This window comes from Benincasa hispida, chromosome 2 (genome assembly GCF_027475165.1).
Source record: "Benincasa hispida cultivar pf3 chromosome 2, pf3_genome.v1.1, whole genome shotgun sequence".
Taxonomy (NCBI): domain Eukaryota; kingdom Viridiplantae; phylum Streptophyta; class Magnoliopsida; order Cucurbitales; family Cucurbitaceae; genus Benincasa; species Benincasa hispida.
The window spans coordinates 64,868,717-64,879,688 of record NC_143479.1 but is presented as its reverse complement, the minus strand read 5'-3'; the positions used below and the strand labels follow the sequence as shown (position 1 = coordinate 64,879,688).

The 10,972-nt window shown below is 31.5% G+C and overlaps 1 pseudogene; it reads right to left on the bottom strand.

The window, feature by feature from the left end:
• Positions 1-5,234: 5,234 nt before the first annotated feature.
• Positions 5,235-10,972, bottom strand: LOC150038084 (uncharacterized; annotated as a pseudogene).

The window sequence follows — 10,972 nt, the reverse complement described above, 5'->3', positions numbered from 1 at the left end:
GAGTTGTGCATATGATCGTGATCATACAACATACAACATATAATATTTTAATATCTTTATCGAATAAATATATATATACACATACATACATATAACTCATCTATCTCTATCTTGTTTCACTTGTTGTAATGAAACTCTAGTTCAAAAAGAAAAGAAAAGCAGAAAAAGGGCAAAATCTAGTTTATTATTATTGTTGATAACAAAATTTGGACAGGAAGACTCATATGACCTTCATGTGCCTTCAATAGTGAATTTATAGTTCTGAGGAAGGAAGACGACCAACAAGACAAAAAGACGAAAACACTAGTGTGGTGCCTACCACAGAACCTCCGATGCTTAAGTGAAGCAGATGTTTGTCAAAATTTATGAGTTCAATAAAGTTTGGTGTGGAGAAATTTGATGGAATGGTCAACTTCGACTTGTGGCAAGTGCAGGTCAAGGATGTGTTGATACAATATAGATTAACAACTGCAAGTTAAGTGGTGATGGTATTCTAGTGCAGTTCTGAAGTGATTCTAGTAGAGGTTGAAAAGAAGAGTCTTTGAGCAAAAGATAGACTACTGACAATGCGGACAGTTTGAGCACATGAAAAACAGAGCAGGTTCATCAAATGGTTCTTGACCGGATGCTAATGTTGTCTTTCTCGTCAGAGAAGATGGTGACTTCCTCTGAAGAAGACGGAAATCATCCTCGTGGTATACTCGCTTTACCATGATCGAGGATGTGATGTTAGTAGGTCTACAAGTTTGTACATGGGCATTGACTTGGCAGTTATGCAAGGTATGTGGTGGAAGTTAATGTCAGTGGCTGAAGGACTTCCAGGTGAGCCAAGTAAGTGGAAGTTGCGCCATAAATATCAACAAGGTTAATCGACATATGACGAAAAGGGAAAATCATGGGAGGTGGCATTCCAAATGATTTACTTTCTATGGTAGAGTAGGTTATAGTTTTCTAACTTAAGAATTATGATTGTTGGTAAAGACAATAGATGTTGCGGAAGCTATGGATTCTTCAAATATCTTACCAAGTTGGATTTTTCTAGGGCTTATGGTTTTTGTTGTTGGATTATTTTAAACTATGTTGGTTGTTTCTTAGAATTGGTTGATTGCATAGTTTATTTTAGCATGTTTATGTTCATTGCTTCAAACAATTGGCAACTATTTGGATGATAATTACTTGGTGTTTTGCTTGAGAAAGAGGACATTGGGTTAGTTCTAGCATGTTAAATTATTGATCGAATATGCACGAAAGTGATAGGAGATTAATAAAGATAAAAAATAGAGAATCTTATTGTCGCACTTAATTAATCAATTACATGAAAGTTAGTTGATAATTAGGTGTTAGATAGGGTAGAACTCAAAAGAGGAAACCTCGATTAAAAACTTTTAAGTCTATAATTGGCACAAAATCAATTTAAGGTATAAATAATCAATCTAGTTATAATCCATCAATGAGACTATAACCCTAGGGTGTGTTTATGCTTGTTCTCACCCCGGTGTATTTTTAGTTGCTTTTTAGGATTAGGTTAGTTAAGTATTTATCACAGTTGGGTCCCCTAAAAAAATTAGAAGAATCTCTAAATAGGTAGAAGAATCAAATCAATTTTCTAGAGGGCGATACTCGGTCTCTTGACCATTTTACTATATTATTACTTGACATGTGCGCTTGTGCGTATCACCAAGTCTCCAAAATTTGATGGGAATTAATGATGGCTGAAAATCTTAGGATAAATAACAAAAACTTTCCAAACATGTTGCGGTACCACGACATTTCTTTATAGCGTTGTTGTACTCGTCCAATTCTCTTCAATGGCAGTGCTGCCCAATATTTCACTCTCGGGGTTGGGCATTGCACATAGCGCCGTACAGCATTGTGGTACCCCTTTTTTCATCTCCTTTAGCCCTCTTTTCTCACCTACTTTGTAGAATTAGCCTATTGCAAAAATAGACCATCTTCGCTCATTCTTTTGCTCAACTCTGGAAAATCACTAGTAAACAATATCAAAGATTATAATATTAAGTAAAAACAACTCTAAATCAAATATCATGTACTTTGAACTCGAATTTTTAAGTGTTTTTCAAAGTATATGGACTAAAACTGAACCAGTTTTAAATTACATACATATGGACCAAAATGCTAGTTTAACTAAAAAAAATAGATTTGTAGAGAGTTGTAGGCAATTGACTTGGAGATTTGGAACTATTAAGCAAAAGTCAGTATATGAAAATCATCAAAACTAAGATCTTGAATTTGAGGCCTCATAAATGGAGACAAATCCTTGTACTATTCTTAGGCTGGATTATTATTATTATTATTATTATTATTATTATTATTATTATTATTATTATTATTAATACCAACTTGTTTCCTGTATTATTGGATATAATAATTTCATAACTTTTAGACTTCCATTTTTTTAAATGAAGACTTGAAGAAAACACTGCACAAAAGGTGAATGAGTTGTTTATCAGACTCTAATATACCAAACACAACTCAATCTAATATTTCTTTTAACTTAAGGAAAAAAAAAAGTATGATTTTGGATATTTTTGGGATTGAGAATTTGAATTTTCAATATGGGTAGAAATAAGAACTCGAACTTGTGAACTTCCAAACGTTAAATGATATAGCTCAGATGAATTGTTTTCTATTTTAACAATATTGATATCAATGTATACAATTATTTACAAATAGCAAAATGTCACTATCCATGAATGGTAGATTGCACTACAAATCTATCCGAAACAGATAGATAGTGACATTTTATTATTTTTTTTAATAATGGTTTCCTCCATATAAAATACTCTGCATGTTGAAAATATGCAGTAATACATTAGAATATTATTCTACTTTTGTTATCACATATTACACATTGAAACAATAGCTATTTATGTTATTTTATTTTACCATATGTATAATTCAAATGCAATAGTTGACAAGAAAACAACAATATAACAACAAACCCCATTATAATAATAAATATTAATTCTCTCTTCCTCTCATTTGCACCATTTTTTCCATATTTAAAACTGTTCAAATGCTTCAAAAGCTTAGCCAATGAACAAAAACTTTAATATTTTATTGTAAATTAAGATCTCTCTCTCATCTTCTTCTCAACTTCTTAAAATCCCCCTTCTATGTCTCAAAAACAGAATCAAAATTGAAGGGAGGATGATAATTATGTCAAAGAAGCAAGTGAGTTTGTTTTTAATAATCTTCTTATTAAGTGTTTCAATTTTAGAGTATGAGAGTTTTGGAATAAGAAAGTTGAAGGAGAAAGTGGAAGATCATAAGAAGTTTGATTTCATTGAAAGAAGCTCAAAATTCAACAATAATAATGATGCCTTCTTTGCCACTTCAAATAGAGTTGTTCCTTCTTGTCCAGACCCTCTTCACAACAGGTAGAGGGATAAATCCCAATAATCTCTTTTTCTTTTTTTTTTTTTCCTTTTAAAACTATATTATATAATACATTTATATTCTATATTTGGTAATGATGAATTTGTATGAGATATTGAATGGAAGTTTATAGTAGTTTTGTAACCTTTTTCTTTTCTGCAGGTTTATAGAAAGTAATTTGTGCATTTATTTTTTAAAGAATCTTCTCCTATCTATTCATTATTTAGGTCTTTTTGCTAATCATTTTATTTTTTATTTTTAAAAATTAAGTCTATTTTTTTTCTTTTTTTTTTTTAATAAATATTTTGCATATTCTTTAAGTAAAAGAATTGAATTCTTAACCAAATTTAAAAAATGAAACAAGTTTTTAAAAATTAATTTTTTAATTTTTAAAATTTGACTTGATTTTTAGTAACATGGATAAAAAAATATATAGCAAAGTAAGAAATTTAGAGGTGGAAAAGGTTATTTATAAGCTTAATTTTTAAAAACTAAAAGTGGAAAACTAAGGCCTTATTTAATAACCATTTCGTCTTTTGTTTTTTATTTTTGAAAATTAAACCTATTTTCTCCACATTTCTTATAATGATTTTCATATTTATTAAGTACAATGGTTGAATTCTTAACCAAATTTCAATAACAAAAACATGTTATTAAAAGTTACATTTTTTTTTTTAGTTTTCAAAATTTGGCTTGGTTTTTTAAACAATTAGTAATAAATAGATAACAAAGGAATAAATTTGGAGTGGAAGTATTGTATACCGACTTAATTTTCAAAAATATAAATCAAATGATTACTAAATGTGATCTAAATGATTAGAAACAAAACTTTAGTTATAAATTTCTCATTGTTTTCTTGTTTATCTTGGGTTGATTTGCTTGTTCCATTAAAGCTTATTAGAATATAATTGTGTTTATTATTAGTTGATATTGGAGACAGATTTTTTATATGATAAGAAGAGTGTTCGTGCTGCTAAATTAATGCTAATTATTGGGATTGAATTGGATTGAGGATCCTCTCTCATTTCATGTATTTATAAATAAATGAGACTCTTTTCTCCATGTGTATTGTGTGGAAACTTAAAGAAATGAATATATATATAAGAAAAGAGTAACAATTAGCTGCTAGTTACTTGGGGACAACTATTTTTGCAGCCTAGCTTTGTGGCTTCACTACAAGAATTTCAAGCTTTAATATCGATTTATGTCAGTTGACAACCGACATTAAAGCTCTTTAATGAAATTTGCAACCGACATTAAAGTCCTTTAATGTTAGTTGCAACTGAAGCCCAAGAATCAATTGAAGCCCTTTAAACCGACATTGAAATCCAGAATCTGTCCGTTTTATCAATTATTGTCCTTTTTTTTTAAAATTCCGTTGTTGAATCCATTTTTTCGATCAAAAAGTTAAAAACGACATTATATATCTCGTGTTGGGTCAAGAAATGTCTGTCATTATTTTTTTTATTAAAAAGTATAAAAAAATTTGCATGGCAAGCCATCAATATTTGTCCTCCACCTATGAATTTATCCACAAACAAGAATTAATATTTCCAATCCATTACATATACTTATCAAATATGAAATAAACACACTAATCACCAACATTTGTATAACAATAACAGACTTTCATAGAATACTTACACCAAATCATCATTTCTCTCATTCACAAATATCATTAGTACTAATTCCATGAATACTTAACACCAAATACCCCATAAACACAAAAATATTATACATAAATCTTCCAATAAACAGATCATGGTTAGATAAATTTGCATTCATTCTAAGCTAGCATTTACATTTTATTGAGACAAAAAATAAGAATTACATTCTTACACAAATCGGCCAACAAAACTTGCCTATTGGGTTCGAATTACGTCAATCTCTCATTGGGTATATGCATTTTTTGTATTGAACTACAAAGAGGAAAAAAAATATAAATTCAACATAAGTTTACATCCATTTATTAAATTAAAGCTAGTATATAAAAAATAAATAATTTATGTACGAGACTAATAATAGGAGTAGTAGGATTATGCACTATTTCGTTTATATACTTTTGCACATAGTACCTGCATCCTACAGAATCTAATTGGCAGGGACACTGCATATAAAGAAGTTGAAAACAATTATTCTTATGTTCGAATAAACATAAATTGTTAAAAAATGAATGCAAATTTACCTTTACAGGTTACCATTTTGGAGAAGACCAATGGTGTTGGAGATCGTGCTTGGCTTGCCATGTTTTCAATCCACTAAATAGTTTGAAAATTTTAGTTAAACATAAATACTTTAATTAAGAGCTAAGAAAGTTCAATTACACTTACATATTTATAACTCTATGAAAATCCTCGTGAACCTTACTTCGAAGAGAGTCCAAAATATAAACACAATTTTCTTGTAGATTGATTACAATCAATATCCAATGATAACTATAATAAGCAACAATTTTGAAATATTAGTACGGGTATAATGAAAATTAAAAAATAACTTAAGAACTTGTATTTACTTCCCTGTATTATATGGAATAAGGACTAATTGGTCCAAATTAGCCAGTTCTAGTTGATTGGATAAATTTTGGATCAAATATCTTGAGATTTCATATGTGGCGATATTCTTGTTTGATCAATTAAAAAAAAAAACTTCTTCGTAATATCAACCACATTCATCCCAATGATACCTAAACAAAGTAAAAGTTATTATTTAAACATGAAACAAAGTATACATGAGTGAATCTAGATGAGTAATACTTACGCAATGTATGTCAAAATACACATGTAGCCTATTTCAACCATATTACAATATTGGATCAGATCATCGCGACCTAAATAAATAAATTTGTCCCTTCCAAATATATGCTCGTCCAAATTGATACGGATTCATGTCTACATCGTTCATGTTATGCATGGCATGTCCGTTCAAGAGTTTGATGTTACCATTAGCGTCAGCATATTTGGAGGACTGGCTGAAGCTCTTAATTGTTGAATGGTTTACCATAACCAAAGTTAAAAAATTCAAAGTAGGAAAAATAATAAATAACCAAACTCATATACTGAAAAAAGCGGCATACTTTTTTCTCGTCAACCATAACTACAAGTTCACGAGGCCATGTTACGAAGTTGTCCATTGCTTGATTTAAGGACTCTATTTTACCCTTCACAGGAATTGGTATAGGTAAATTTTCTCTCCCATGACAATGTCAATCAGAATTTTAACAGTTAAACATGACACATCATCATCGAATGTTGTGTTTTTGTGTTCTTTGCTCTAAATCCAATCGGTTGTCCATGTTCATTATAATCAATGGTCAATCATTGCCCAGATGTTCTTATTTGGTCAACTCAGACATTGTAGTTGGGCCACGTGGAATACTTATTCTGCTATGCTTTTGTGGATCATATTTATATCATCCTCGCTGCTACTTGCTGAATTTTCCATGTCAATCTGGAAAAAAAAATACTCACACAAAAAACATATAATCTTATATTTAAATAAATACATATAACCATAGTAAATGACGTACTATGTTTAATACATCATTTATCAACCCATCTACCCTCACAATCATTTCTAATATATGTAGATGTTGTATCATTAATCTCAATAGATGTATCAACATTGGGCATTCTTTGCATACTTCCATAACCACACTCTTGTAGAATATCTCCTATTCTTCATAAAAATCATCCTCAATTTTTGTTGTGGAGATGTTAAAACAATTGACCAACCCGAATTTGCGGGGTCTTTTACATAGAAGACTTGTTTTGCTTGGAAGGCCAAAATAAATGGGTTTGATTTATGTCCAATACGATTGAGGTCCACAATAGTAAACCCAAACTCGTCTGTTTTGACTCCAATTCTATTCTCAACCCAATTACATTGAATAAAATAAATGATAATCCATGATAGTCAAGCTCCCATATTTCTTGTATTACACCATAAAAGGTCATATTTGACATGATGGGGCTTTTGTCCATAGCACTAGAGACTTGCATTGTGGTAGCCGTTATACTAACTCCACTATTTTGAACCCTCCTAACATCATCGCGATTCTTTGTGTGATAGTAGTAACCATTGACCACATAACCAGAATATATTTGCCACAGTTGGATAAGATCCATTAGCTATCCATCTTAAAGAAGGCGATATGGAATTTTTGGGAACTTTGAGAGCTAGTGAAACCTACTATATATTTTATAATATTTTAGTAGTTAACATTTAATTATACATCAAATAGTAGGTCTCTAGAGATTACTCGTGTGGACAACCACCGACTGAATGTACGATTATGTTCTTCTTGAAGCCACTTTCTACTTTTATTTTTTTCCGAATTGAGTTTAGACAAAATATCCATATGTTGCCTATTATAAATGACAAAGTTAGTAGATTATCGAATAATCAAGTAACCTAAAACGAGAATAAGATGGAGATCTACATACTCAGCGTAAGGAAGCACATCATTTACATTTTGAGTGACAAAAAGATGAGCTTGATCCAACTCATCCTTACTCGGTCTGATAAAAGAAGCAGCTGACAATGCTCGAGATATGCCATCTTCTTCCCTTTTGGTAAATAAAGTGGATGAAGTTTTCTCTCCACAAATTGGACATGCATGATATCCTTTAACCGTACAACACACAAGTTACCATACGTAGGGAAAATCATTAATGGTCCATAATAAAACAGCTTTAAGCATGAAACGTTGTTCTTCATATGCATCGTAAACATTCTACCCCATCTTTCCAAAGTTTTTTCAAATCATCTACTAACGGAGCTAAATAAAAATCTATGCCATTTCCCGGTTGTTTAGGACCAGATATTAATGCAGTCATATAAAAAAAATTTGCTTCATGCACAACCATGGAGGTAGATTGTACGTCACTGACATCACTGGTCAACAACTATATATACTACTAAGATCTCCATGTGGATTTACCCCATTTCTCGAAAGAGCAAGACGAAGATTTCTAGGTTCTGACCCAAACTCTGGCCACAAATTGTCTATTTTTTTTTCCACGATAGGGACATCTTTAGGATGTTTTAATAAACCATCTATTTCTTTTTTTTTTTTTAGCATGCTACGTCAATAAACTTATTGTTTCTTTGCTTCGAAACATTCTTTCAAATCTTGGAATTGGGAGAAATAAAATACTACATGACTTTTAATGGGATATTCTTAGCCATTTCCTTTAAATTTTTGAAGCTTCCATCTTAACGTACCATAAATGGGGCATACATTTGCATTAGAGAGTTTTTTCTAAACAAGCAATAATCGTTGCTACATGCACGAATCTTCTCGTACTTCATTCCAAGAGTACCCAACATCTTTTTTGCTTCATAAGTAGATGTTGGAATTTCATTAAGACTAGGTAATATGTCATAAATTAATTCCAACAACTCAGTGAAACTCTTATCGCTCATCCAAATTTAGCTTTCAAATTATGTAATTTTATCAATGTAGATATTTGGAAAAAGTTCTACAATTTGGGTACAATGGTTTCTTTGCATCATCTAATAATTCTTCAAAATTATCGGATTTTTCACTAAAATAGTTATTGTATGCAACCTCAAACATTCCAATTGTGTCATCAACATCAACATCCTCATCAACTTTGTCTCCTTTCACTAGTAGATAACTTTGATCTATACCATTAAACAATTAGTGATTTCTTATTTTGTTCACATTTAGAGTCTTTGCATTCACACACTTCAAACATAGATCACTCATGACATTCGGTATATTTGAATGTTGTTGACCATTTTTAATAAACATCTTGACCCCTAAACCATACCCAGTTGACATTCTATTCATTTTCATCCATGACTTATCCATGATTGTAAAATATGCAACTTAATCTACAAAAAAGAAAAACAATAACAAGGAAAAATTTAAAAGCATACAATTATGATTGTAAAATATGCAACATCAACAAATTTAAGAAGCTTAATCATTGGAACAAACATAAAATTAATGAAATTTCTCAACTTTTTATATATGTATATATTTAGCCCATTAAGTATTGTCATTTTTGTTTTTTTATCTTATATTTATTCATGTACCTTATGTTTCCTTATTCTCCAATTATGTAAAAGCCAAGCGAATAAGTATTATTTATCGATTAATATTATTCTTCTTGTTTACGCCACTTCCTGTACCGTTGCTATTTCTTTCTATAAACCAAATGAATCCCCTTTCAAATATTCAAAACAAAGCAAAAGGGCACAAACTTCATCTTCTTCTCAAGTTCTTATTTTATTTACTCGTCTCTTTGATGATCCTATAAATATCATTAACAAGATCTCCACTACACAACACCATTGTATTCCATTTTCTTCACCACCTTTTCTCTCAAACATAACCAAAAAATATTTCAAATAACTCCTAAATAACACTTTGAACCACCAATCAATAATCAACAAATTTCAAGACTACCAACCAAGTATATATTCTTCAACTAATTTAATTCCAATATTTCAAAATTTCAATAAGCTTAATCACTAAAATAAAAAATAAAATGAATTAAATAACTTTAAATTACTAAATTGAAAATTCAAATGAAATAAAAATTATACCTTTCCAAGCAAACAACTTAAACAACCCACAAACTTGAAGAGATCCGAACCGAAGCTCGAAAATTGGAACATCGGCGAGCACCAGACCTTTGCAAACAGAGTTAAGACGGAAGATCTGACAAACGGCAAGCTGGCCACGATGCCGGCGACCCACCTCTAAGACCGAAACCACCGAAAGCCCATGCGCCGACGACAAACCGAAAGCCCTCCGATCTGAAAAATCGAAAGCCCATGCGCCAACGAAGAACACTACAAGAAAGCCCACGCGAACAACCGAACAACCCACGCGCTAGCAAAGAACATTCTGGGAAAGTCACGCGCCGACGAAAACCAATCGAAAATGATCGAAGAACACACATGATGATGATCCACCACTGGAAGAAGCCCACAATGACGGAGATCTAAGGAAAACCGGTGACGACAACCCACGAGAACACCCACGCGCCGACGAAAACTAACCGAAAACCCATGAATACTGGTGACGACAACCCACAAACTGATGTGCATGACCAAGCTGAGAGCACCGGTGACGACAACCTCCATTTTTTCTTTTTTTTTTATTTTTTTCTTTTTTTTTTTTTTCTATTTTTCTATTTTTTTTCTTTTCAATTTTCCTTCCTTTTTCTTTCTTTTTTCGTTTTCCTTTTTTGTTTCTTTTTTTTCTTTTTTTTTTTTGATCTTTTCTATTTCGTTTTCTTTTTTTTTTTTCCTTACAAAACGAAGCCGCATTTGAATTTTGGAGATGAAGCGAAGCCGCACTTGAATTTCAGAGATGAAGCGAAGCCGCACTTGACTTTCGAAGATGAAGCGAAGCCGTACTTGACTTTCGGAGATGAAGCGAAGCCGTACTTGAATTTCGGAGATGAAGCGAAGCCACACTTGACTTTCGGTAATGAAGCGAAGCCGCACTTGACTTTTGGAGATGAAGCGAAACCGCACTTGACTTGTGGAGATAAAGCGAAGCCGCACCAGACTTGTGGAGATAAAGCGAAGCCAT